The sequence below is a fragment of the Gadus chalcogrammus genome, unplaced genomic scaffold, assembly GCF_026213295.1.
Source record: "Gadus chalcogrammus isolate NIFS_2021 unplaced genomic scaffold, NIFS_Gcha_1.0 GACHA102, whole genome shotgun sequence".
Taxonomy (NCBI): Eukaryota; Metazoa; Chordata; class Actinopteri; order Gadiformes; family Gadidae; genus Gadus; species Gadus chalcogrammus.
The window spans coordinates 16,866-42,530 of NW_026613537.1; the positions used below are offsets into that span (position 1 = coordinate 16,866).

General features: G+C 43.3%; 7 non-coding genes across 7 annotated transcripts; all 7 read right to left on the bottom strand.

Annotated features, from left to right (window-relative positions):
• Nucleotides 1-3,186: 3,186 nt before the first annotated feature.
• LOC130378818 (U1 spliceosomal RNA) lies at nucleotides 3,187-3,351 on the bottom strand. Its single transcript, XR_008894947.1, has one exon. It is a non-coding gene; the product is annotated as a U1 spliceosomal RNA (small nuclear RNA).
• A 1,943-nt stretch (nucleotides 3,352-5,294) lies between these two features.
• On the bottom strand, nucleotides 5,295-5,485 carry LOC130378810 (U2 spliceosomal RNA). Its single transcript, XR_008894939.1, has one exon. It is a non-coding gene; the product is annotated as a U2 spliceosomal RNA (small nuclear RNA).
• A 4,025-nt stretch (nucleotides 5,486-9,510) lies between these two features.
• LOC130378805 (U1 spliceosomal RNA) lies at nucleotides 9,511-9,675 on the bottom strand. The gene has a single exon (XR_008894935.1). It is a non-coding gene; the product is annotated as a U1 spliceosomal RNA (small nuclear RNA).
• A 1,944-nt stretch (nucleotides 9,676-11,619) lies between these two features.
• LOC130378811 (U2 spliceosomal RNA) lies at nucleotides 11,620-11,810 on the bottom strand. The gene has a single exon (XR_008894940.1). It is a non-coding gene; the product is annotated as a U2 spliceosomal RNA (small nuclear RNA).
• Nucleotides 11,811-15,835: 4,025 nt separating this feature from the next.
• LOC130378806 (U1 spliceosomal RNA) lies at nucleotides 15,836-16,000 on the bottom strand. The gene has a single exon (XR_008894936.1). It is a non-coding gene; the product is annotated as a U1 spliceosomal RNA (small nuclear RNA).
• Nucleotides 16,001-17,943: 1,943 nt separating this feature from the next.
• Nucleotides 17,944-18,134, bottom strand: LOC130378812 (U2 spliceosomal RNA). The gene has a single exon (XR_008894941.1). It is a non-coding gene; the product is annotated as a U2 spliceosomal RNA (small nuclear RNA).
• Nucleotides 18,135-23,581: 5,447 nt separating this feature from the next.
• LOC130378817 (U1 spliceosomal RNA) lies at nucleotides 23,582-23,746 on the bottom strand. The gene has a single exon (XR_008894946.1). It is a non-coding gene; the product is annotated as a U1 spliceosomal RNA (small nuclear RNA).
• Nucleotides 23,747-25,665: the final 1,919 nt, after the last annotated feature.

Here is a 25,665-nt window from a genome sequence, read left to right on the forward strand (position 1 = left end):
ACTTGTTGCTTTTCGGCGACAATTTTCTTGGACAATTTGATGTGGATATGTGTTGATTTGGGTAAATGTGACTGTTTAGACAACAGCTGATGCGAGAGTAAGTGTAACATAAAGTCCACTACCCCTGGCTTCGACAATGTGGTGTATGACAACTTTGAACTCTTTAAGAGTGTCGTGGATGCAGAGTTGGAAAGGAGGACTGTGTGTGTGTGTGTGTGTGTGTGTGTGTGTGTGTGTGTGTGTGTGTGTGTGTGTGTGTGTGTGTGTGTGTGTGTGTGTGTGAGGGCTGGGCGATATATCGATATTTAAAATATATCGATATTTTTTCAAACGCGATATGAAACGAGACCATATCGTCAATATCGATATAATTTAATTTGCGTTGAAATTACAGCACATTTGTTCCAAATAACACCAGTTTCGAACCGCGCCTGCCGCCTGCTATTTCGTTACTCTGCTTATGTCTCTCCCGCTCTGCCTCCGGCTCACACACACAGCCTCTGCCTGCCCCCCCCGTCACTTTTTGAAACATGAGCCGTGTTCGAAATCGTTCACTATTTATTGGGTATTTTAAGTGCACTATATTGTGCATGAAATTAACCACTGAGAATTCGAACACCACTACAAAATGGCGAGCACCCTATATAGTGCACTATATCCGTGATAGGGAAAGCTTTCGAACACAGCTATGGAGTCCGCCTGCGCATGCAGCTTGCAGCTCCGAGGAGCTTGTTTGCAAGCGAAAGACCAACAGCTCCATAGTATGAAAATGGTTTGGATATAAGTTGTCTGACGAATTACAAAATCACGTAATTTGTGGAGAGTGCTTAAAAACTGTCGCAACCAAAGGGGTGCAATTCTGTCCATTATATTCCGGAGGTGCACACAGCTTTTGGCCGTGATATTATATATTATAATGTTCTCAAATACGAGGTGGAGGCAGTGTCTAGTCCACGGTTTATTCAACCAAGCTCCTCCCCTTACTCTGCCTGGCCCGCCCAGAGACGTTGGCCCGCCAATGAGACACGACCGTGCGAGCGCCACATGTGTGTGTGTGTGTGTGTGTGTGTGTGTGTGTGTGTGTGTGTGTGTGAACACACACACTGTAACGCGAGTGTTTCTTGTCGGTTCTTTGACGTCTCTTGTATTTCCACAACGAGACTGTATTGGGGGTTATCTGAGCCATGGTTGAGAAGGAATTGGGGGAAAGGAACTTTGGCTTTGACTCGCTGAAGTACATGAACTGCGACATGCCTCCCGTGTGTTCTAGAATATTTACAGAACACGGCAAAAGGCTATGCGCCTCGCCATTGCGATACATCCACTGTAAACAGCGCATGGTACCGTGGCTGCACGGCAGAATTTCTGGAACGTCTTTGAATACTGTGTTAGTTGCCCACTAATACCTATATTAAAGAATACATAAAATAGCATGTCATGTCCGCCCCCCCCCACGCAGTCGTTACGGTTCATAATATTTCGGAGGCGCACAAAGCTTTTGGCCGTGATGTTATATATTATAATGTTCTCTAATACGAGGCGGAGGCAGTGTCTAGTCCACGGTTTATTCAACCATCAAACTGTATTCAATTCCGAACGGTAGAAATAGTAATATCAAATCTGCGCACGGAGCGCGCCGCACCCCCCCGCCTTCGACAAATATCGATATATATCTTATATCGATATTCTGCTTGAAGATATCGAGATATGACTTTTGGTCCATATCGCCCAGCCCTAGTGTGTGTGTGTGTGTGTGTGTGTGTGTGTGAATAACTTACCTCTGTGATGCCACTGTTCCTGTGCCATCTGTAAGAGAGAGAAAGAGGCTTGTTTGTGTGTGTTTGTCTCTGTCTTTGTGTGGGTTATGAAAGTGCTTCAGCAAGCACTATCTATTTATTTATATCGTTAAAAAAAATGCAAAAAAACTTTGTAGTATCCATTCTGGTCTATTTTCAATATCAAGGCCAATCTTTTTAACCTTAATCAGTTCCAATCTAACACAATCAGTTTACATACCCTTTAGTGGTTGTTCATGTTCAGATAATCTGTGTTTTTGTCATGCATGTTGTTTGTCTTTGTCAGCTTCATGTGTTTGTGATGTTTGTATGTATTTGTCTGCTTCAGTTTTAACAAAAGTTTGCTAAAGAAAACACAAAAAAACACAAAAGGGAGGAACAGCTTGAGCCTTTATTTGTTGATTGGTCACCTGAGTCTTTGGATAATCATGTTCATTATTGCACTTTAGCCTGTACAAGCCAATTGTTGAGTTGTATCTTGAATACAAGTGTGTGTTCTTCAATTGTTGAGATTTTTGCATTATTATTAATGTTATTTATATGTGCCTTTCCTTTTGATGTGTGCATGTCTGTCAGCTCCATGTTTAATTAAATGTTTGCAAATGGTAGTACATGTTTGTCTCTCGTCTCATGCTCTCGTGTTCTCGCCTGTAGATCTGTACCTTGTTGTGGTGGGCGAGCTTTTAATTAAACAGATCTTGTTTACTTGTGTTTTATATGCATTGCCTTTTCAATGAAACCCATTCGGGGTGAAAAATAAAAGTTGTAAAAGAATTTGAGTCTCTTTGTGCTTGGCTTTCACAAGGGGTGGGGTAGTGGAAAGAAAAAACACACCAAAGAAATTAGAAGTCCTTGTGTCTTCGCTCCCGCAACCAGAGGTGTGAATACACCCCCACTTTGCTGGCTGCACTCCCTGTGTGGTCAAAATAATGAATTCTGTGACATGTTTATGTTTCCAGATTGTCATCCAGACAAAGTGAGTGCACTGAATACATTCTTATTATTTTTCTTAATTCAGCCCAAAAATGTAACAATTAAACACTTTTCCACTTGATAATATGAATCTCATCAGCTACATCAACTCAAAGTATGAAAATAATAAACAAAACATTCAGCAGACTAGCGGATTTTGATAATCTAGGCCTTGCACATAATATTTCTGGAAATAAGGATCCATAATGAATGAAAGAAATGAATGAATGAATGAATGAATGAATGAATGCGTTATTCCAGACTCAGAGTTCCACATTTGAACGCAATGCATTACACTGCTTGGGCGTCATCGTTTGCGTGATCTTTTGAAGAAACGTAGCGATGCAAAACATGGTATGGACTGCAATATAGCACTATGAAGCCATTCATAGCTATTATTTCTTTAGAACAACATGATCAGGGGAGAGCGCGAACGCAGTCCCCCACTACCAGAAATTATGCAATCGAGATTCCCACATTTGGGGAATTCGCACGGGTCAGTAACAGCCTCAGTGCAATGGCTGAGCCTCGCTATGGGTGAACCACCTTCTTGATCATGGTATCTCCCTTGCCAGGTAAGTAGGAGTTGAACACGTTCAGGTGGGCTGAACGATGCCCACGCGTGTTCCCGTGGAGAACGGCTGCAAAGCATTCGGAGATGTCTAGACTTTAATAAACACTGTAGACCACCGGTCACACGATGACAGGAGAATCTGAAATCAGCGAGATGGAAGCATAACGAAAGGAAACCTGGAGATCCGAGTTATCGACACGCCACAGAAAGAATCCTTTTTTCTTTCTTAAACAACAGAATATCGTTGGAATAATTGTAAACAGTGCGTTTATGAATTGTAAATGACACTTTATTGTCTACAGGCGGACGGGTGTACTCTCAGGAGGAGTTTAGTTTTGTTTTTCACAGTGAGAGAGGGGTGCACCCAGGGGCGGCGCCAAACGGTTGCTTGCCGTTGCTATAGCAACTCCAAGCAATTACTCAGAAACCCCAGAGCAACCCCTGATTTTTTGTCAAACTCAAACAACATATTTGAAATAATGCCATTTTCCGTAAAATGGTATTAAATAAGTTCAACTAAACCTATGGCCGAATGCGGTACCCGTCACCATACCGACCATTCCTGTCATATGAATCACCAGATTAAGTGCATAATCAGTGAGTAGCGTCAACATTTCAGGGCCGTGACTGGACTGTCGTTCAAATGAACACGAGTCAGCCTGGGACTCTCCTCTCCTCCCCTCCCCCTCACCGTGCCCAGTTCCCGAGCGTTGGGCATGCGCACACTCTGTAAGTGACATGAACAGATTAAAAAAAAACACATACACACAATTAACACAAACTATCCCAAGCAATATGTACAATATTAATTAATTATTATTTAATGTACATGAAACAATAATTTCATTAATAGCATAGTCTTACGAAAAATAAATAACATTTCAAATATGCGGACATCTCGCGGCGAGATTATCAGTCAGAGATGTTCGTTGCCGGCTCGTTGGCGCTTAAAAAATATGGACAAGTTTTTACTATTTCGAAAGAAATCAAGTTCAAACACGACTCGCGATGGCGAGGCTGAGGATGGGCTCGTTAATAGCCAGACTTGTGTTGGACTTGGCAGTTGTTCGGAGGGGGGTTATGCTGAGGTCAAGAAACGGAAGAAAATATTGTAGCCTACACAGTTCTGAATTAGCAATACAATGTTATCACATGCTTGCTAGCAATGTTGGTGTGTTAAACCGTATGGATTAAAGTGGAATATTGCAAGAAGTCCTGTGATCAAGACATCGATTTAAGGTATTGTTTTGAAGTAGAACTAGATTATAGGTTTGGCTCATGCCAAAGGATGGGTTTATCGTAGCCTGGTATGATCCGCCCTTAATAGAAGTATTATGAAGTATAATAGTATCAACAATAATAGCAACTATTGTATTAATGTTCCACATAGGCCTACATTTGAGACGTATCGCGCAACTAATGTGAATGCTTTGGAATGTACCGTGGCGACGGTGGGTCTGAGATGTGCAATTCACCACTATTGACAGGACAGGTAACCTTGTAGTTGGGGGACTGCTGACGGGCTGTTGATTGAACTATGTTGTTTGTTATCGTGTGGCCGCAGTGCCACCTGGACTAGCAGTGAATGTGTACATGCCGCTGGGCTATTTTCATGTTGGCCTTCTTAAAGATCTTCCTCTATATTGTTCTATGTCTTTACGTCTTTATGTCTGTGCGTGTGTGAGGGAGAGGGAGAAAGATAGCGCACGTTGAACTGTCAAATGATACGATCACACTCAATCACAGTGGTGCGATTAGTCTGTGTTGTTACTGTACTGTAAACTTGCCTCGTACGGGACCGCAACCACCCCAACCCGTGCCGAAAATGTCTTCCCGGCCGTGTCTCTGCCAAATTCAGGTGTTTTGATCAAGGTTTTTTTTTTTGACCAGCAACCTCTTGAATTCATACAGCAACTGTTAAGTAACTGCAACAAATTATTTCTGGCGCCGCCACTGGGTGCACCGGTCCTGGAGGTACTGCAATACCAGGTCGATGCGTGGAGTGGACGGGGCAAGCCCCTTTTCCATCTCCCAGTTCCAAAAATCAATTTAATATATGGTGCCCGGGTAGGGGACGTATCAGATATTAAACTGATAAGAACAGATACTACACTTGATCTTAGCCAAAAGGCCGAGAAGCGATGCCTACACACGCTCAGACCAAGAGGCGACGTTCCCAGACACGTCGCTCCACGTGGCGGTTTAACAGACAACGAAAAAAAAACAAAAGAATGACCAAGCACCCTGTGTGCGTGTTTGTGTGTATGTGAAAGCTGAAGAAATAAACCGAGGTCGCTACATCTCTTTGCTGCTGCCTGCTGGCAGTCTCACTAGGCCGTCTGCATGTTTCACAAATAGAGTTTGGAGCAGTGGAGGCTTCTATAAGACTACAGGTGAAGCAGTGCTTCACCAAAAAAATGTTAAAAAATAAATAAACCAACAATACTATCGAATACTGCCAAAATGGTGGTGCCCACGATTTCCCCGCCCCAACAACGTCAACACCCGGAACTCTATTGCAGCCATTGCAGCCAATGAGCTCGAGTTGAAAAAGAAAATAGCTTACAGCACGTGGTTTCACTCAGGTAAATTGTATCTCCTTCACCGTTTGCTAGTTGATAATTAGACCTTTTTTAAGGGTTGTATTAAGCTGTTTCGATTTTGTAGAAAGAGAAAATATTTCGACCGTGTCATAACACGGTCGTTGTGTATAAAGGGAAGACGTAGAGGTTACGTTTTTAGCTGCTGGGTAGACTTCAGTCAACCTATCGCCGTTTTGTCTGCGAGCAACTATATTACTCGTGGGTGGTCTTCTTTTAATCGTGGTAATCTAAGCTTTCCAACGGTGTATGGCATGACTATATGTACCCAGGGGTCGTTGAAATAATAAGCTGATTAATGTGTGTTTTGTAACGATGGCTAGGCGCGGCTAACGACACTGTTTACAATGAGTAAGGGCATACGTCGCATACCTGCAAACTTGTTGCTTTTCGGCGACAATTTTCTTGGACAATTTGATGTGGATATGTGTTGATTTGGGTAAATGTGACTGTTTAGACAACAGCTGATGCGAGAGTAAGTGTAACATAAAGTCCACTACCCCTGGCTTCGACAATGTGGTGTATGACAACTTTGAACTCTTTAAGAGTGTCGTGGATGCAGAGTTGGAAAGGAGGACTGTGTGTGTGTGTGTGTGTGTGTGTGTGTGTGTGTGTGTGTGTGTGTGTGTGTGTGTGTGTGTGTGTGTGTGTGTGTGTGAGGGCTGGGCGATATATCGATATTTAAAATATATCGATATTTTTTCAAACGCGATATGAAACGAGACCATATCGTCAATATCGATATAATTTAATTTGCGTTGAAATTACAGCACATTTGTTCCAAATAACACCAGTTTCGAACCGCGCCTGCCGCCTGCTATTTCGTTACTCTGCTTATGTCTCTCCCGCTCTGCCTCCGGCTCACACACACAGCCTCTGCCTGCCCCCCCCGTCACTTTTTGAAACATGAGCCGTGTTCGAAATCGTTCACTATTTATTGGGTATTTTAAGTGCACTATATTGTGCATGAAATTAACCACTGAGAATTCGAACACCACTACAAAATGGCGAGCACCCTATATAGTGCACTATATCCGTGATAGGGAAAGCTTTCGAACACAGCTATGGAGTCCGCCTGCGCATGCAGCTTGCAGCTCCGAGGAGCTTGTTTGCAAGCGAAAGACCAACAGCTCCATAGTATGAAAATGGTTTGGATATAAGTTGTCTGACGAATTACAAAATCACGTAATTTGTGGAGAGTGCTTAAAAACTGTCGCAACCAAAGGGGTGCAATTCTGTCCATTATATTCCGGAGGTGCACACAGCTTTTGGCCGTGATATTATATATTATAATGTTCTCAAATACGAGGTGGAGGCAGTGTCTAGTCCACGGTTTATTCAACCAAGCTCCTCCCCTTACTCTGCCTGGCCCGCCCAGAGACGTTGGCCCGCCAATGAGACACGACCGTGCGAGCGCCACATGTGTGTGTGTGTGTGTGTGTGTGTGTGTGTGTGTGTGTGTGTGTGTGTGTGAACACACACACTGTAACGCGAGTGTTTCTTGTCGGTTCTTTGACGTCTCTTGTATTTCCACAACGAGACTGTATTGGGGGTTATCTGAGCCATGGTTGAGAAGGAATTGGGGGAAAGGAACTTTGGCTTTGACTCGCTGAAGTACATGAACTGCGACATGCCTCCCGTGTGTTCTAGAATATTTACAGAACACGGCAAAAGGCTATGCGCCTCGCCATTGCGATACATCCACTGTAAACAGCGCATGGTACCGTGGCTGCACGGCAGAATTTCTGGAACGTCTTTGAATACTGTGTTAGTTGCCCACTAATACCTATATTAAAGAATACATAAAATAGCATGTCATGTCCGCCCCCCCCCACGCAGTCGTTACGGTTCATAATATTTCGGAGGCGCACAAAGCTTTTGGCCGTGATGTTATATATTATAATGTTCTCTAATACGAGGCGGAGGCAGTGTCTAGTCCACGGTTTATTCAACCATCAAACTGTATTCAATTCCGAACGGTAGAAATAGTAATATCAAATCTGCGCACGGAGCGCGCCGCACCCCCCCGCCTTCGACAAATATCGATATATATCTTATATCGATATTCTGCTTGAAGATATCGAGATATGACTTTTGGTCCATATCGCCCAGCCCTAGTGTGTGTGTGTGTGTGTGTGTGTGTGTGAATAACTTACCTCTGTGATGCCACTGTTCCTGTGCCATCTGTAAGAGAGAGAAAGAGGCTTGTTTGTGTGTGTTTGTCTCTGTCTTTGTGTGGGTTATGAAAGTGCTTCAGCAAGCACTATCTATTTATTTATATCGTTAAAAAAAATGCAAAAAAACTTTGTAGTATCCATTCTGGTCTATTTTCAATATCAAGGCCAATCTTTTTAACCTTAATCAGTTCCAATCTAACACAATCAGTTTACATACCCTTTAGTGGTTGTTCATGTTCAGATAATCTGTGTTTTTGTCATGCATGTTGTTTGTCTTTGTCAGCTTCATGTGTTTGTGATGTTTGTATGTATTTGTCTGCTTCAGTTTTAACAAAAGTTTGCTAAAGAAAACACAAAAAAACACAAAAGGGAGGAACAGCTTGAGCCTTTATTTGTTGATTGGTCACCTGAGTCTTTGGATAATCATGTTCATTATTGCACTTTAGCCTGTACAAGCCAATTGTTGAGTTGTATCTTGAATACAAGTGTGTGTTCTTCAATTGTTGAGATTTTTGCATTATTATTAATGTTATTTATATGTGCCTTTCCTTTTGATGTGTGCATGTCTGTCAGCTCCATGTTTAATTAAATGTTTGCAAATGGTAGTACATGTTTGTCTCTCGTCTCATGCTCTCGTGTTCTCGCCTGTAGATCTGTACCTTGTTGTGGTGGGCGAGCTTTTAATTAAACAGATCTTGTTTACTTGTGTTTTATATGCATTGCCTTTTCAATGAAACCCATTCGGGGTGAAAAATAAAAGTTGTAAAAGAATTTGAGTCTCTTTGTGCTTGGCTTTCACAAGGGGTGGGGTAGTGGAAAGAAAAAACACACCAAAGAAATTAGAAGTCCTTGTGTCTTCGCTCCCGCAACCAGAGGTGTGAATACACCCCCACTTTGCTGGCTGCACTCCCTGTGTGGTCAAAATAATGAATTCTGTGACATGTTTATGTTTCCAGATTGTCATCCAGACAAAGTGAGTGCACTGAATACATTCTTATTATTTTTCTTAATTCAGCCCAAAAATGTAACAATTAAACACTTTTCCACTTGATAATATGAATCTCATCAGCTACATCAACTCAAAGTATGAAAATAATAAACAAAACATTCAGCAGACTAGCGGATTTTGATAATCTAGGCCTTGCACATAATATTTCTGGAAATAAGGATCCATAATGAATGAAAGAAATGAATGAATGAATGAATGAATGAATGAATGAATGCGTTATTCCAGACTCAGAGTTCCACATTTGAACGCAATGCATTACACTGCTTGGGCGTCATCGTTTGCGTGATCTTTTGAAGAAACGTAGCGATGCAAAACATGGTATGGACTGCAATATAGCACTATGAAGCCATTCATAGCTATTATTTCTTTAGAACAACATGATCAGGGGAGAGCGCGAACGCAGTCCCCCACTACCAGAAATTATGCAATCGAGATTCCCACATTTGGGGAATTCGCACGGGTCAGTAACAGCCTCAGTGCAATGGCTGAGCCTCGCTATGGGTGAACCACCTTCTTGATCATGGTATCTCCCTTGCCAGGTAAGTAGGAGTTGAACACGTTCAGGTGGGCTGAACGATGCCCACGCGTGTTCCCGTGGAGAACGGCTGCAAAGCATTCGGAGATGTCTAGACTTTAATAAACACTGTAGACCACCGGTCACACGATGACAGGAGAATCTGAAATCAGCGAGATGGAAGCATAACGAAAGGAAACCTGGAGATCCGAGTTATCGACACGCCACAGAAAGAATCCTTTTTTCTTTCTTAAACAACAGAATATCGTTGGAATAATTGTAAACAGTGCGTTTATGAATTGTAAATGACACTTTATTGTCTACAGGCGGACGGGTGTACTCTCAGGAGGAGTTTAGTTTTGTTTTTCACAGTGAGAGAGGGGTGCACCCAGGGGCGGCGCCAAACGGTTGCTTGCCGTTGCTATAGCAACTCCAAGCAATTACTCAGAAACCCCAGAGCAACCCCTGATTTTTTGTCAAACTCAAACAACATATTTGAAATAATGCCATTTTCCGTAAAATGGTATTAAATAAGTTCAACTAAACCTATGGCCGAATGCGGTACCCGTCACCATACCGACCATTCCTGTCATATGAATCACCAGATTAAGTGCATAATCAGTGAGTAGCGTCAACATTTCAGGGCCGTGACTGGACTGTCGTTCAAATGAACACGAGTCAGCCTGGGACTCTCCTCTCCTCCCCTCCCCCTCACCGTGCCCAGTTCCCGAGCGTTGGGCATGCGCACACTCTGTAAGTGACATGAACAGATTAAAAAAAAACACATACACACAATTAACACAAACTATCCCAAGCAATATGTACAATATTAATTAATTATTATTTAATGTACATGAAACAATAATTTCATTAATAGCATAGTCTTACGAAAAATAAATAACATTTCAAATATGCGGACATCTCGCGGCGAGATTATCAGTCAGAGATGTTCGTTGCCGGCTCGTTGGCGCTTAAAAAATATGGACAAGTTTTTACTATTTCGAAAGAAATCAAGTTCAAACACGACTCGCGATGGCGAGGCTGAGGATGGGCTCGTTAATAGCCAGACTTGTGTTGGACTTGGCAGTTGTTCGGAGGGGGGTTATGCTGAGGTCAAGAAACGGAAGAAAATATTGTAGCCTACACAGTTCTGAATTAGCAATACAATGTTATCACATGCTTGCTAGCAATGTTGGTGTGTTAAACCGTATGGATTAAAGTGGAATATTGCAAGAAGTCCTGTGATCAAGACATCGATTTAAGGTATTGTTTTGAAGTAGAACTAGATTATAGGTTTGGCTCATGCCAAAGGATGGGTTTATCGTAGCCTGGTATGATCCGCCCTTAATAGAAGTATTATGAAGTATAATAGTATCAACAATAATAGCAACTATTGTATTAATGTTCCACATAGGCCTACATTTGAGACGTATCGCGCAACTAATGTGAATGCTTTGGAATGTACCGTGGCGACGGTGGGTCTGAGATGTGCAATTCACCACTATTGACAGGACAGGTAACCTTGTAGTTGGGGGACTGCTGACGGGCTGTTGATTGAACTATGTTGTTTGTTATCGTGTGGCCGCAGTGCCACCTGGACTAGCAGTGAATGTGTACATGCCGCTGGGCTATTTTCATGTTGGCCTTCTTAAAGATCTTCCTCTATATTGTTCTATGTCTTTACGTCTTTATGTCTGTGCGTGTGTGAGGGAGAGGGAGAAAGATAGCGCACGTTGAACTGTCAAATGATACGATCACACTCAATCACAGTGGTGCGATTAGTCTGTGTTGTTACTGTACTGTAAACTTGCCTCGTACGGGACCGCAACCACCCCAACCCGTGCCGAAAATGTCTTCCCGGCCGTGTCTCTGCCAAATTCAGGTGTTTTGATCAAGGTTTTTTTTTTTTGACCAGCAACCTCTTGAATTCATACAGCAACTGTTAAGTAACTGCAACAAATTATTTCTGGCGCCGCCACTGGGTGCACCGGTCCTGGAGGTACTGCAATACCAGGTCGATGCGTGGAGTGGACGGGGCAAGCCCCTTTTCCATCTCCCAGTTCCAAAAATCAATTTAATATATGGTGCCCGGGTAGGGGACGTATCAGATATTAAACTGATAAGAACAGATACTACACTTGATCTTAGCCAAAAGGCCGAGAAGCGATGCCTACACACGCTCAGACCAAGAGGCGACGTTCCCAGACACGTCGCTCCACGTGGCGGTTTAACAGACAACGAAAAAAAAACAAAAGAATGACCAAGCACCCTGTGTGCGTGTTTGTGTGTATGTGAAAGCTGAAGAAATAAACCGAGGTCGCTACATCTCTTTGCTGCTGCCTGCTGGCAGTCTCACTAGGCCGTCTGCATGTTTCACAAATAGAGTTTGGAGCAGTGGAGGCTTCTATAAGACTACAGGTGAAGCAGTGCTTCACCAAAAAAATGTTAAAAAATAAATAAACCAACAATACTATCGAATACTGCCAAAATGGTGGTGCCCACGATTTCCCCGCCCCAACAACGTCAACACCCGGAACTCTATTGCAGCCATTGCAGCCAATGAGCTCGAGTTGAAAAAGAAAATAGCTTACAGCACGTGGTTTCACTCAGGTAAATTGTATCTCCTTCACCGTTTGCTAGTTGATAATTAGACCTTTTTTAAGGGTTGTATTAAGCTGTTTCGATTTTGTAGAAAGAGAAAATATTTCGACCGTGTCATAACACGGTCGTTGTGTATAAAGGGAAGACGTAGAGGTTACGTTTTTAGCTGCTGGGTAGACTTCAGTCAACCTATCGCCGTTTTGTCTGCGAGCAACTATATTACTCGTGGGTGGTCTTCTTTTAATCGTGGTAATCTAAGCTTTCCAACGGTGTATGGCATGACTATATGTACCCAGGGGTCGTTGAAATAATAAGCTGATTAATGTGTGTTTTGTAACGATGGCTAGGCGCGGCTAACGACACTGTTTACAATGAGTAAGGGCATACGTCGCATACCTGCAAACTTGTTGCTTTTCGGCGACAATTTTCTTGGACAATTTGATGTGGATATGTGTTGATTTGGGTAAATGTGACTGTTTAGACAACAGCTGATGCGAGAGTAAGTGTAACATAAAGTCCACTACCCCTGGCTTCGACAATGTGGTGTATGACAACTTTGAACTCTTTAAGAGTGTCGTGGATGCAGAGTTGGAAAGGAGGACTGTGTGTGTGTGTGTGTGTGTGTGTGTGTGTGTGTGTGTGTGTGTGTGTGTGTGTGTGTGTGTGTGTGTGTGTGTGAGGGCTGGGCGATATATCGATATTTAAAATATATCGATATTTTTTCAAACGCGATATGAAACGAGACCATATCGTCAATATCGATATAATTTAATTTGCGTTGAAATTACAGCACATTTGTTCCAAATAACACCAGTTTCGAACCGCGCCTGCCGCCTGCTATTTCGTTACTCTGCTTATGTCTCTCCCGCTCTGCCTCCGGCTCACACACACAGCCTCTGCCTGCCCCCCCCGTCACTTTTTGAAACATGAGCCGTGTTCGAAATCGTTCACTATTTATTGGGTATTTTAAGTGCACTATATTGTGCATGAAATTAACCACTGAGAATTCGAACACCACTACAAAATGGCGAGCACCCTATATAGTGCACTATATCCGTGATAGGGAAAGCTTTCGAACACAGCTATGGAGTCCGCCTGCGCATGCAGCTTGCAGCTCCGAGGAGCTTGTTTGCAAGCGAAAGACCAACAGCTCCATAGTATGAAAATGGTTTGGATATAAGTTGTCTGACGAATTACAAAATCACGTAATTTGTGGAGAGTGCTTAAAAACTGTCGCAACCAAAGGGGTGCAATTCTGTCCATTATATTCCGGAGGTGCACACAGCTTTTGGCCGTGATATTATATATTATAATGTTCTCAAATACGAGGTGGAGGCAGTGTCTAGTCCACGGTTTATTCAACCAAGCTCCTCCCCTTACTCTGCCTGGCCCGCCCAGAGACGTTGGCCCGCCAATGAGACACGACCGTGCGAGCGCCACATGTGTGTGTGTGTGTGTGTGTGTGTGTGTGTGTGTGTGTGTGTGTGTGTGTGTGAACACACACACTGTAACGCGAGTGTTTCTTGTCGGTTCTTTGACGTCTCTTGTATTTCCACAACGAGACTGTATTGGGGGTTATCTGAGCCATGGTTGAGAAGGAATTGGGGGAAAGGAACTTTGGCTTTGACTCGCTGAAGTACATGAACTGCGACATGCCTCCCGTGTGTTCTAGAATATTTACAGAACACGGCAAAAGGCTATGCGCCTCGCCATTGCGATACATCCACTGTAAACAGCGCATGGTACCGTGGCTGCACGGCAGAATTTCTGGAACGTCTTTGACTACTGTGTTAGTTGCCCACTAATACCTATATTAAAGAATACATAAAATAGCATGTCATGTCCGCCCCCCCCCACGCAGTCGTTACGGTTCATAATATTTCGGAGGCGCACAAAGCTTTTGGCCGTGATGTTATATATTATAATGTTCTCTAATACGAGGCGGAGGCAGTGTCTAGTCCACGGTTTATTCAACCATCAAACTGTATTCAATTCCGAACGGTAGAAATAGTAATATCAAATCTGCGCACGGAGCGCGCCGCACCCCCCCGCCTTCGACAAATATCGATATATATCTTATATCGATATTCTGCTTGAAGATATCGAGATATGACTTTTGGTCCATATCGCCCAGCCCTAGTGTGTGTGTGTGTGTGTGTGTGTGTGTGTGAATAACTTACCTCTGTGATGCCACTGTTCCTGTGCCATCTGTAAGAGAGAGAAAGAGGCTTGTTTGTGTGTGTTTGTCTCTGTCTTTGTGTGGGTTATGAAAGTGCTTCAGCAAGCACTATCTATTTATTTATATCGTTAAAAAAAATGCAAAAAAACTTTGTAGTATCCATTCTGGTCTATTTTCAATATCAAGGCCAATCTTTTTAACCTTAATCAGTTCCAATCTAACACAATCAGTTTACATACCCTTTAGTGGTTGTTCATGTTCAGATAATCTGTGTTTTTGTCATGCATGTTGTTTGTCTTTGTCAGCTTCATGTGTTTGTGATGTTTGTATGTATTTGTCTGCTTCAGTTTTAACAAAAGTTTGCTAAAGAAAACACAAAAAAACACAAAAGGGAGGAACAGCTTGAGCCTTTATTTGTTGATTGGTCACCTGAGTCTTTGGATAATCATGTTCATTATTGCACTTTAGCCTGTACAAGCCAATTGTTGAGTTGTATCTTGAATACAAGTGTGTGTTCTTCAATTGTTGAGATTTTTGCATTATTATTAATGTTATTTATATGTGCCTTTCCTTTTGATGTGTGCATGTCTGTCAGCTCCATGTTTAATTAAATGTTTGCAAATGGTAGTACATGTTTGTCTCTCGTCTCATGCTCTCGTGTTCTCGCCTGTAGATCTGTACCTTGTTGTGGTGGGCGAGCTTTTAATTAAACAGATCTTGTTTACTTGTGTTTTATATGCATTGCCTTTTCAATGAAACCCATTCGGGGTGAAAAATAAAAGTTGTAAAAGAATTTGAGTCTCTTTGTGCTTGGCTTTCACAAGGGGTGGGGTAGTGGAAAGAAAAAACACACCAAAGAAATTAGAAGTCCTTGTGTCTTCGCTCCCGCAACCAGAGGTGTGAATACACCCCCACTTTGCTGGCTGCACTCCCTGTGTGGTCAAAATAATGAATTCTGTGACATGTTTATGTTTCCAGATTGTCATCCAGACAAAGTGAGTGCACTGAATACATTCTTATTATTTTTCTTAATTCAGCCCAAAAATGTAACAATTAAACACTTTTCCACTTGATAATATGAATCTCATCAGCTACATCAACTCAAAGTATGAAAATAATAAACAAAACATTCAGCAGACTAGCGGATTTTGATAATCTAGGCCTTGCACATAATATTTCTGGAAATAAGGATCCATAATGAATGAAAGAAATGAATGAATGAATGAATGAATGAATGAATGAATGCGTTATTCCAGACTCAGAGTTCCACATTTGAACGCAATGCATTACACTGCTTGGGCGTCATCGTTTGCGTGATCTTTTGAAGAAACGTAGCGATGCAAAACATGGTATGGACTGCAATATAGCACTATGAAGCCATTCATAGCTATTATTTCTTTAGAACAACATGATCAGGGGAGAGCGCGAACGCAGTCCCCCACTACCAGAAATTATGCAATCGAGATTCCCACATTTGGGGAATTCGCACGGGTCAGTAACAGCCTCAGTGCAATGGCTGAGCCTCGCTATGGGTGAACCACCTTCTTGATCATGGTATCTCCCTTGCCAGGTAAGTAGGAGTTGAACACGTTCAGGTGGGCTGAACGATGCCCACGCGTGTTCCCGTGGAGAACGGCTGCAAAGCATTCGGAGATGTCTAGACTTTAATAAACACTGTAGACCACCGGTCACACGATGACAGGAGAATCTGAAATCAGCGAGATGGAAGCATAACGAAAGGAAACCTGGAGATCCGAGTTATCGACACGCCACAGAAAGAATCCTTTTTTCTTTCTTAAACAACAGAATATCGTTGGAATAATTGTAAACAGTGCGTTTATGAATTGTAAATGACACTTTATTGTCTACAGGCGGACGGGTGTACTCTCAGGAGGAGTTTAGTTTTGTTTTTCACAGTGAGAGAGGGGTGCACCCAGGGGCGGCGCCAAACGGTTGCTTGCCGTTGCTATAGCAACTCCAAGCAATTACTCAGAAACCCCAGAGCAACCCCTGATTTTTTGTCAAACTCAAACAACATATTTGAAATAATGCCATTTTCCGTAAAATGGTATTAAATAAGTTCAACTAAACCTATGGCCGAATGCGGTACCCGTCACCATACCGACCATTCCTGTCATATGAATCACCAGATTAAGTGCATAATCAGTGAGTAGCGTCAACATTTCAGGGCCGTGACTGGACTGTCGTTCAAATGAACACGAGTCAGCCTGGGACTCTCCTCTCCTCCCCTCCCCCTCACCGTGCCCAGTTCCCGAGCGTTGGGCATGCGCACACTCTGTAAGTGACATGAACAGATTAAAAAAAAACACATACACACAATTAACACAAACTATCCCAAGCAATATGTACAATATTAATTAATTATTATTTAATGTACATGAAACAATAATTTCATTAATAGCATAGTCTTACGAAAAATAAATAACATTTCAAATATGCGGACATCTCGCGGCGAGATTATCAGTCAGAGATGTTCGTTGCCGGCTCGTTGGCGCTTAAAAAATATGGACAAGTTTTTACTATTTCGAAAGAAATCAAGTTCAAACACGACTCGCGATGGCGAGGCTGAGGATGGGCTCGTTAATAGCCAGACTTGTGTTGGACTTGGCAGTTGTTCGGAGGGGGGTTATGCTGAGGTCAAGAAACGGAAGAAAATATTGTAGCCTACACAGTTCTGAATTAGCAATACAATGTTATCACATGCTTGCTAGCAATGTTGGTGTGTTAAACCGTATGGATTAAAGTGGAATATTGCAAGAAGTCCTGTGATCAAGACATCGATTTAAGGTATTGTTTTGAAGTAGAACTAGATTATAGGTTTGGCTCATGCCAAAGGATGGGTTTATCGTAGCCTGGTATGATCCGCCCTTAATAGAAGTATTATGAAGTATAATAGTATCAACAATAATAGCAACTATTGTATTAATGTTCCACATAGGCCTACATTTGAGACGTATCGCGCAACTAATGTGAATGCTTTGGAATGTACCGTGGCGACGGTGGGTCTGAGATGTGCAATTCACCACTATTGACAGGACAGGTAACCTTGTAGTTGGGGGACTGCTGACGGGCTGTTGATTGAACTATGTTGTTTGTTATCGTGTGGCCGCAGTGCCACCTGGACTAGCAGTGAATGTGTACATGCCGCTGGGCTATTTTCATGTTGGCCTTCTTAAAGATCTTCCTCTATATTGTTCTATGTCTTTACGTCTTTATGTCTGTGCGTGTGTGAGGGAGAGGGAGAAAGATAGCGCACGTTGAACTGTCAAATGATACGATCACACTCAATCACAGTGGTGCGATTAGTCTGTGTTGTTACTGTACTGTAAACTTGCCTCGTACGGGACCGCAACCACCCCAACCCGTGCCGAAAATGTCTTCCCGGCCGTGTCTCTGCCAAATTCAGGTGTTTTGATCAAGGTTTTTTTTTTTGACCAGCAACCTCTTGAATTCATACAGCAACTGTTAAGTAACTGCAACAAATTATTTCTGGCGCCGCCACTGGGTGCACCGGTCCTGGAGGTACTGCAATACCAGGTCGATGCGTGGAGTGGACGGGGCAAGCCCCTTTTCCATCTCCCAGTTCCAAAAATCAATTTAATATATGGTGCCCGGGTAGGGGACGTATCAGATATTAAACTGATAAGAACAGATACTACACTTGATCTTAGCCAAAAGGCCGAGAAGCGATGCCTACACACGCTCAGACCAAGAGGCGACGTTCCCAGACACGTCGCTCCACGTGGCGGTTTAACAGACAACGAAAAAAAAACAAAAGAATGACCAAGCACCCTGTGTGCGTGTTTGTGTGTATGTGAAAGCTGAAGAAATAAACCGAGGTCGCTACATCTCTTTGCTGCTGCCTGCTGGCAGTCTCACTAGGCCGTCTGCATGTTTCACAAATAGAGTTTGGAGCAGTGGAGGCTTCTATAAGACTACAGGTGAAGCAGTGCTTCACCAAAAAAATGTTAAAAAATAAATAAACCAACAATACTATCGAATACTGCCAAAATGGTGGTGCCCACGATTTCCCCGCCCCAACAACGTCAACACCCGGAACTCTATTGCAGCCATTGCAGCCAATGAGCTCGAGTTGAAAAAGAAAATAGCTTACAGCACGTGGTTTCACTCAGGTAAATTGTATCCCCTTCACCGTTTGCTAGTTGATAATTAGACCTTTTTTAAGGTTTGTATTAAGCTGTTTCGATTTTGTAGAAAGAGAAAATATTTCGACCGTGTCATAACACGGTCGTTGTGTATAAAGGGAAGACGTAGAGGTTACGTTTTTAGCTGCTGGGTAGACTTCAGTCAACCTATCGCCGTTTTGTCTGCGAGCAACTATATTACTCGTGGGTGGTCTTCTTTTAATCGTGGTAATCTAAGCTTTCCAACGGTGTATGGCATGACTATATGTACCCAGGGGTCGTTGAAATAATAAGCTGATTAATGTGTGTTTTGTAACGATGGCTAGGCGCGGCTAACGACACTGTTTACAATGAGTAAGGGCATACGTCGCATACCTGCAAACTTGTTGCTTTTCGGCGACAATCAACGTTTTCTTGGACAATTTGATGTGGATATGTGTTGATTTGGGTAAATGTGACTGTTTAGACAACAGCTGATGCGAGAGTAAGTGTAACATAAAGCAATTTGGCGACCGTGTTAATCTCTTGTTGCATGGGATGCGCTGCATACCTGGTAAACAGTAGCTGATTTCTAACAACATAGATAACAATCTGGCGAGCGTGTTGTCCTAGGCTAATACACCAACAGCACATTTCTGTATAATAAAGGGCTACATATTGTCACTCTAAATGATCTGCTTGTTGTACTCATTTATTCATGTTTTACTGTACCAGATGGAACATGGAGGAGCCTACACATCAGTGCACCGTGTGCGACAAGACATTCAGTGAAAAGTCCAACCTGGTGAGTCATCTGAAGATCCATGCCATCGCCAGGGAGACCTTTACCTGTGATGTCTGCGGAAAGAGCTTGGCCACTAAACCATCGCTGGTCAGCCATCAACAGCTACACCTGTACCCCAACATCATTTTGTACCGGCAAGGAGAGGCCATGCTGTAATGTACAGAGGCAGCAAGGTCTGTGGCAGAGGCCCGCAGCAGCACTGTTGTTGACCCTAAATGGCTGGATCTCAAGACAGCAGAGGCGGCTGCCAAGAGGTCGGGGGCTGAGCTGTGGAAAGGTCAGCTGGTCATCACGTTCAGGTAGTACGCCGGTCAGACCTTCAGGTGGCTTGTGGAGAATGATGTCGGCTGGCTGGTGTGGCTGCTGAAGTGGCAGAAGGAGCGACTGCTCCTTCGGCCACAAGGTGACTCCTCACCTGAAAGTGCTGTCGGACGCACCGTTCCCGGAGGCTCCTGCGCTGCCAACATCCCTCCCTCCGCCAGACCGGCCTCAGGTCCAGTACCGGCTCATCCATCACGAGGCTGGAAAGAGACGTGGTGAGAAGCGGAGGTAAGTTGTCATAAGCACTTTGTTTCACCTGTTGGCTGTGGAAAGCAAATAGCACACACGTCATATCAATACTGATCACATGTGTATTTTATGTTTCCAGATTATTTGTTGCTGAGCCACAGCCTGTGACTCCCGCGAACCGACCCGTTCAGCCCACTGGGTTGTCGTCCTCCACCCGGCCGAAGCCTGCTGCGCTCACCCCCATTCTGCCGAGGCCTTCTGCGCCCACCCACCTCCAGCCGAGGCCACCCGCTGCGTTGACCTACGGCCCACCCCCTGTGTCGGCAGCACCCATACTGCAGGTCTTCCCCGCACAGCCACAGGCCCCCTCCGTCCTGTTTCGTGGGACATCCTGCAGCCAGTGCTTTGTCCCTCCTGCACCAACAGTGAAGGCATTCATGCCTAACAAGTCCTCAAGGCCATGTGGGGCTTGCCACATGCCAAACTGTGGTGGACAGTGGAAGAGGTACAACCCTTTCAAGGACAAAGTGGCTGGAAGCATGCAGAAAATGTTTTCCTACTGTCCATCCACTAGGAAGTCCACTACCCCTGGCTTCGACAATGTGGTGTATGACAACTTTGAACTCTTTAAGAGTGTCGTGGATGCAGAGTTGGAAAGGAGGACTGTGTGTGTGTGTGTGTGTGTGTGTGTGTGTGTGTGTGTGTGTGTGTGTGTGTGTGTGTGTGTGTGTGTGTGTGTGTGTGTGTGTGTGTGTGTGTGTGTGTGTGTGTGTGTGTGAGGGCTGGGCGTGTGTGAGGGCTGGGCGATATATCGATATTTAAAATATATCGATATTTTTTCAAACGCGATATGAAACGAGACCATATCGTCAATATCGATATAATTTAATTTGCGTTGAAATTACAGCACATTTGTTCCAAATAACACCAGTTTCGAACCGCGCCTGCCGCCTGCTATTTCGTTACTCTGCTTATGTCTCTCCCGCTCTGCCTCCGGCTCACACACACAGCCTCTGCCTGCCCCCCCCGTCACTTTTTGAAACATGAGCCGTGTTCGAAATCGTTCACTATTTATTGGGTATTTTAAGTGCACTATATTGTGCATGAAATTAACCACTGAGAATTCGAACACCACTACAAAATGGCGAGCACCCTATATAGTGCACTATATCCGTGATAGGGAAAGCTTTCGAACACAGCTATGGAGTCCGCCTGCGCATGCAGCTTGCAGCTCCGAGGAGCTTGTTTGCAAGCGAAAGACCAACAGCTCCATAGTATGAAAATGGTTTGGATATAAGTTGTCTGACGAATTACAAAATCACGTAATTTGTGGAGAGTGCTTAAAAACTGTCGCAACCAAAGGGGTGCAATTCTGTCCATTATATTCCGGAGGTGCACACAGCTTTTGGCCGTGATATTATATATTATAATGTTCTCAAATACGAGGTGGAGGCAGTGTCTAGTCCACGGTTTATTCAACCAAGCTCCTCCCCTTACTCTGCCTGGCCCGCCCAGAGACGTTGGCCCGCCAATGAGACACGACCGTGCGAGCGCCACATGTGTGTGTGTGTGTGTGTGTGTGTGTGTGTGTGTGTGTGTGTGTGTGTGTGTGTGAACACACACACTGTAACGCGAGTGTTTCTTGTCGGTTCTTTGACGTCTCTTGTATTTCCACAACGAGACTGTATTGGGGGTTATCTGAGCCATGGTTGAGAAGGAATTGGGGGAAAGGAACTTTGGCTTTGACTCGCTGAAGTACATGAACTGCGACATGCCTCCCGTGTGTTCTAGAATATTTACAGAACACGGCAAAAGGCTATGCGCCTCGCCATTGCGATACATCCACTGTAAACAGCGCATGGTACCGTGGCTGCACGGCAGAATTTCTGGAACGTCTTTGAATACTGTGTTAGTTGCCCACTAATACCTATATTAAAGAATACATAAAATAGCATGTCATGTCCGCCCCCCCCCACGCAGTCGTTACGGTTCATAATATTTCGGAGGCGCACAAAGCTTTTGGCCGTGATGTTATATATTATAATGTTCTCTAATACGAGGCGGAGGCAGTGTCTAGTCCACGGTTTATTCAACCATCAAACTGTATTCAATTCCGAACGGTAGAAATAGTAATATCAAATCTGCGCACGGAGCGCGCCGCACCCCCCCGCCTTCGACAAATATCGATATATATCTTATATCGATATTCTGCTTGAAGATATCGAGATATGACTTTTGGTCCATATCGCCCAGCCCTAGTGTGTGTGTGTGTGTGTGTGTGTGTGAATAACTTACCTCTGTGATGCCACTGTTCCTGTGCCATCTGTAAGAGAGAGAAAGAGGCTTGTTTGTGTGTGTTTGTCTCTGTCTTTGTGTGGGTTATGAAAGTGCTTCAGCAAGCACTATCTATTTATTTATATCGTTAAAAAAAATGCAAAAAAACTTTGTAGTATCCATTCTGGTCTATTTTCAATATCAAGGCCAATCTTTTTAACCTTAATCAGTTCCAATCTAACACAATCAGTTTACATACCCTTTAGTGGTTGTTCATGTTCAGATAATCTGTGTTTTTGTCATGCATGTTGTTTGTCTTTGTCAGCTTCATGTGTTTGTGATGTTTGTATGTATTTGTCTGCTTCAGTTTTAACAAAAGTTTGCTAAAGAAAACACAAAAAAACACAAAAGGGAGGAACAGCTTGAGCCTTTATTTGTTGATTGGTCACCTGAGTCTTTGGATAATCATGTTCATTATTGCACTTTAGCCTGTACAAGCCAATTGTTGAGTTGTATCTTGAATACAAGTGTGTGTTCTTCAATTGTTGAGATTTTTGCATTATTATTAATGTTATTTATATGTGCCTTTCCTTTTGATGTGTGCATGTCTGTCAGCTCCATGTTTAACTAAATGTTTGCAAATGGTAGTACATGTTTGTCTCTCGTCTCATGCTCTCGTGTTCTCGCCTGTAGATCTGTACCTTGTTGTGGTGGGCGAGCTTTTAATTAAACAGATCTTGTTTACTTGTGTTTTATATGCATTGCCTTTTCAATGAAACCCATTCGGGGTGAAAAATAAAAGTTGTAAAAGAATTTGAGTCTCTTTGTGCTTGGCTTTCACAAGGGGTGGGGTAGTGGAAAGAAAAAACACACCAAAGAAATTAGAAGTCCTTGTGTCTTCGCTCCCGCAACCAGAGGTGTGAATACACCCCCACTTTGCTGGCTGCACTCCCTGTGTGGTCAAAATAATGAATTCTGTGAATGGCTCTGTCATCCAGACAAAGTGAGTGCACTGAATACATTCTTATTATTTTTCTTAATTCAGCCCAAAAATGTAACAATTAAACACTTTTCCACTTGATAATATGAATCTCATCAGCTACATCAACTCAAAGTATGAAAATAATAAACAAAACATTCAGCAGACTAGCGGATTTTGATAATCTAGGCCTTGCACATAATATTTCTGGAAATAAGGATCCATAATGAATGAAAGAAATGAATGAATGAATGAATGAATGAATGAATGAATGAATGCGTTATTCCAGACTCAGAGTTCCATATTTGAACGCAATGCATTACACTGCTTGGGCGTCATCGTTTGCGTGATCTTTTGAAGAAACGTAGCGATGCAAAACATGGTATGGACTGCAATATAGCACTATGAAGCCATTCATAGCTATTATTTCTTTAGAACAACATGATCAGGGGAGAGCGCGAACGCAGTCCCCCACTACCAGAAATTATGCAATCGAGATTCCCACATTTGGGGAATTCGCACGGGTCAGTAACAGCCTCAGTGCAATGGCTGAGCCTCGCTATGGGTGAACCACCTTCTTGATCATGGTATCTCCCTTGCCAGGTAAGTATGAGTTGAACACGTTCAGGTGGGCTGAACGATGCCCACGCGTGTTCCCGTGGAGAACGGCTGCAAAGCATTCGGAGATGTCTAGACTTTAATAAACACTGTAGACCACCGGTCACACGATGACAGGAGAATCTGAAATCAGCGAGATGGAAGCATAACGAAAGGAAACCTGGAGATCCGAGTTATCGACACGCCACAGAAAGAATCCTTTTTTCTTTCTTAAACAACAGAATATCGTTGGAATAATTGTAAACAGTGCGTTTATGAATTGTAAATGACACTTTATTGTCTACAGGCGGACGGGTGTACTCTCAGGAGGAGTTTAGTTTTGTTTTTCACAGTGAGAGAGGGGTGCACCCAGGGGCGGCGCCAAACGGTTGCTTGCCGTTGCTATAGCAACTCCAAGCAATTACTCAGAAACCCCAGAGCAACCCCTGATTTTTTGTCAAACTCAAACAACATATTTGAAATAATGCCATTTTCCGTAAAATGGTATTAAATAAGTTCAACTAAACCTATGGCCGAATGCGGTACCCGTCACCATACCGACCATTCCTGTCATATGAATCACCAGATTAAGTGCATAATCAGTGAGTAGCGTCAACATTTCAGGGCCGTGACTGGACTGTCGTTCAAATGAACACGAGTCAGCCTGGGACTCTCCTCTCCTCCCCTCCCCCTCACCGTGCCCAGTTCCCGAGCGTTGGGCATGCGCACACTCTGTAAGTGACATGAACAGATTAAAAAAAAACACATACACACAATTAACACAAACTATCCCAAGCAATATGTACAATATTAATTAATTATTATTTAATGTACATGAAACAATAATTTCATTAATAGCATAGTCTTACGAAAAATAAATAACATTTCAAATATGCGGACATCTCGCGGCGAGATTATCAGTCAGAGATGTTCGTTGCCGGCTCGTTGGCGCTTAAAAAATATGGACAAGTTTTTACTATTTCGAAAGAAATCAAGTTCAAACACGACTCGCGATGGCGAGGCTGAGGATGGGCTCGTTAATAGCCAGACTTGTGTTGGACTTGGCAGTTGTTCGGAGGGGGGTTATGCTGAGGTCAAGAAACGGAAGAAAATATTGTAGCCTACACAGTTCTGAATTAGCAATACAATGTTATCACATGCTTGCTAGCAATGTTGGTGTGTTAAACCGTATGGATTAAAGTGGAATATTGCAAGAAGTCCTGTGATCAAGACATCGATTTAAGGTATTGTTTTGAAGTAGAACTAGATTATAGGTTTGGCTCATGCCAAAGGATGGGTTTATCGTAGCCTGGTATGATCCGCCCTTAATAGAAGTATTATGAAGTATAATAGTATCAACAATAATAGCAACTATTGTATTAATGTTCCACATAGGCCTACATTTGAGACGTATCGCGCAACTAATGTGAATGCTTTGGAATGTACCGTGGCGACGGTGGGTCTGAGATGTGCAATTCACCACTATTGACAGGACAGGTAACCTTGTAGTTGGGGGACTGCTGACGGGCTGTTGATTGAACTATGTTGTTTGTTATCGTGTGGCCGCAGTGCCACCTGGACTAGCAGTGAATGTGTACATGCCGCTGGGCTATTTTCATGTTGGCCTTCTTAAAGATCTTCCTCTATATTGTTCTATGTCTTTACGTCTTTATGTCTGTGCGTGTGTGAGGGAGAGGGAGAAAGATAGCGCACGTTGAACTGTCAAATGATACGATCACACTCAATCACAGTGGTGCGATTAGTCTGTGTTGTTACTGTACTGTAAACTTGCCTCGTACGGGACCGCAACCACCCCAACCCGTGCCGAAAATGTCTTCCCGGCCGTGTCTCTGCCAAATTCAGGTGTTTTGATCAAGGTTTTTTTTTTTGACCAGCAACCTCTTGAATTCATACAGCAACTGTTAAGTAACTG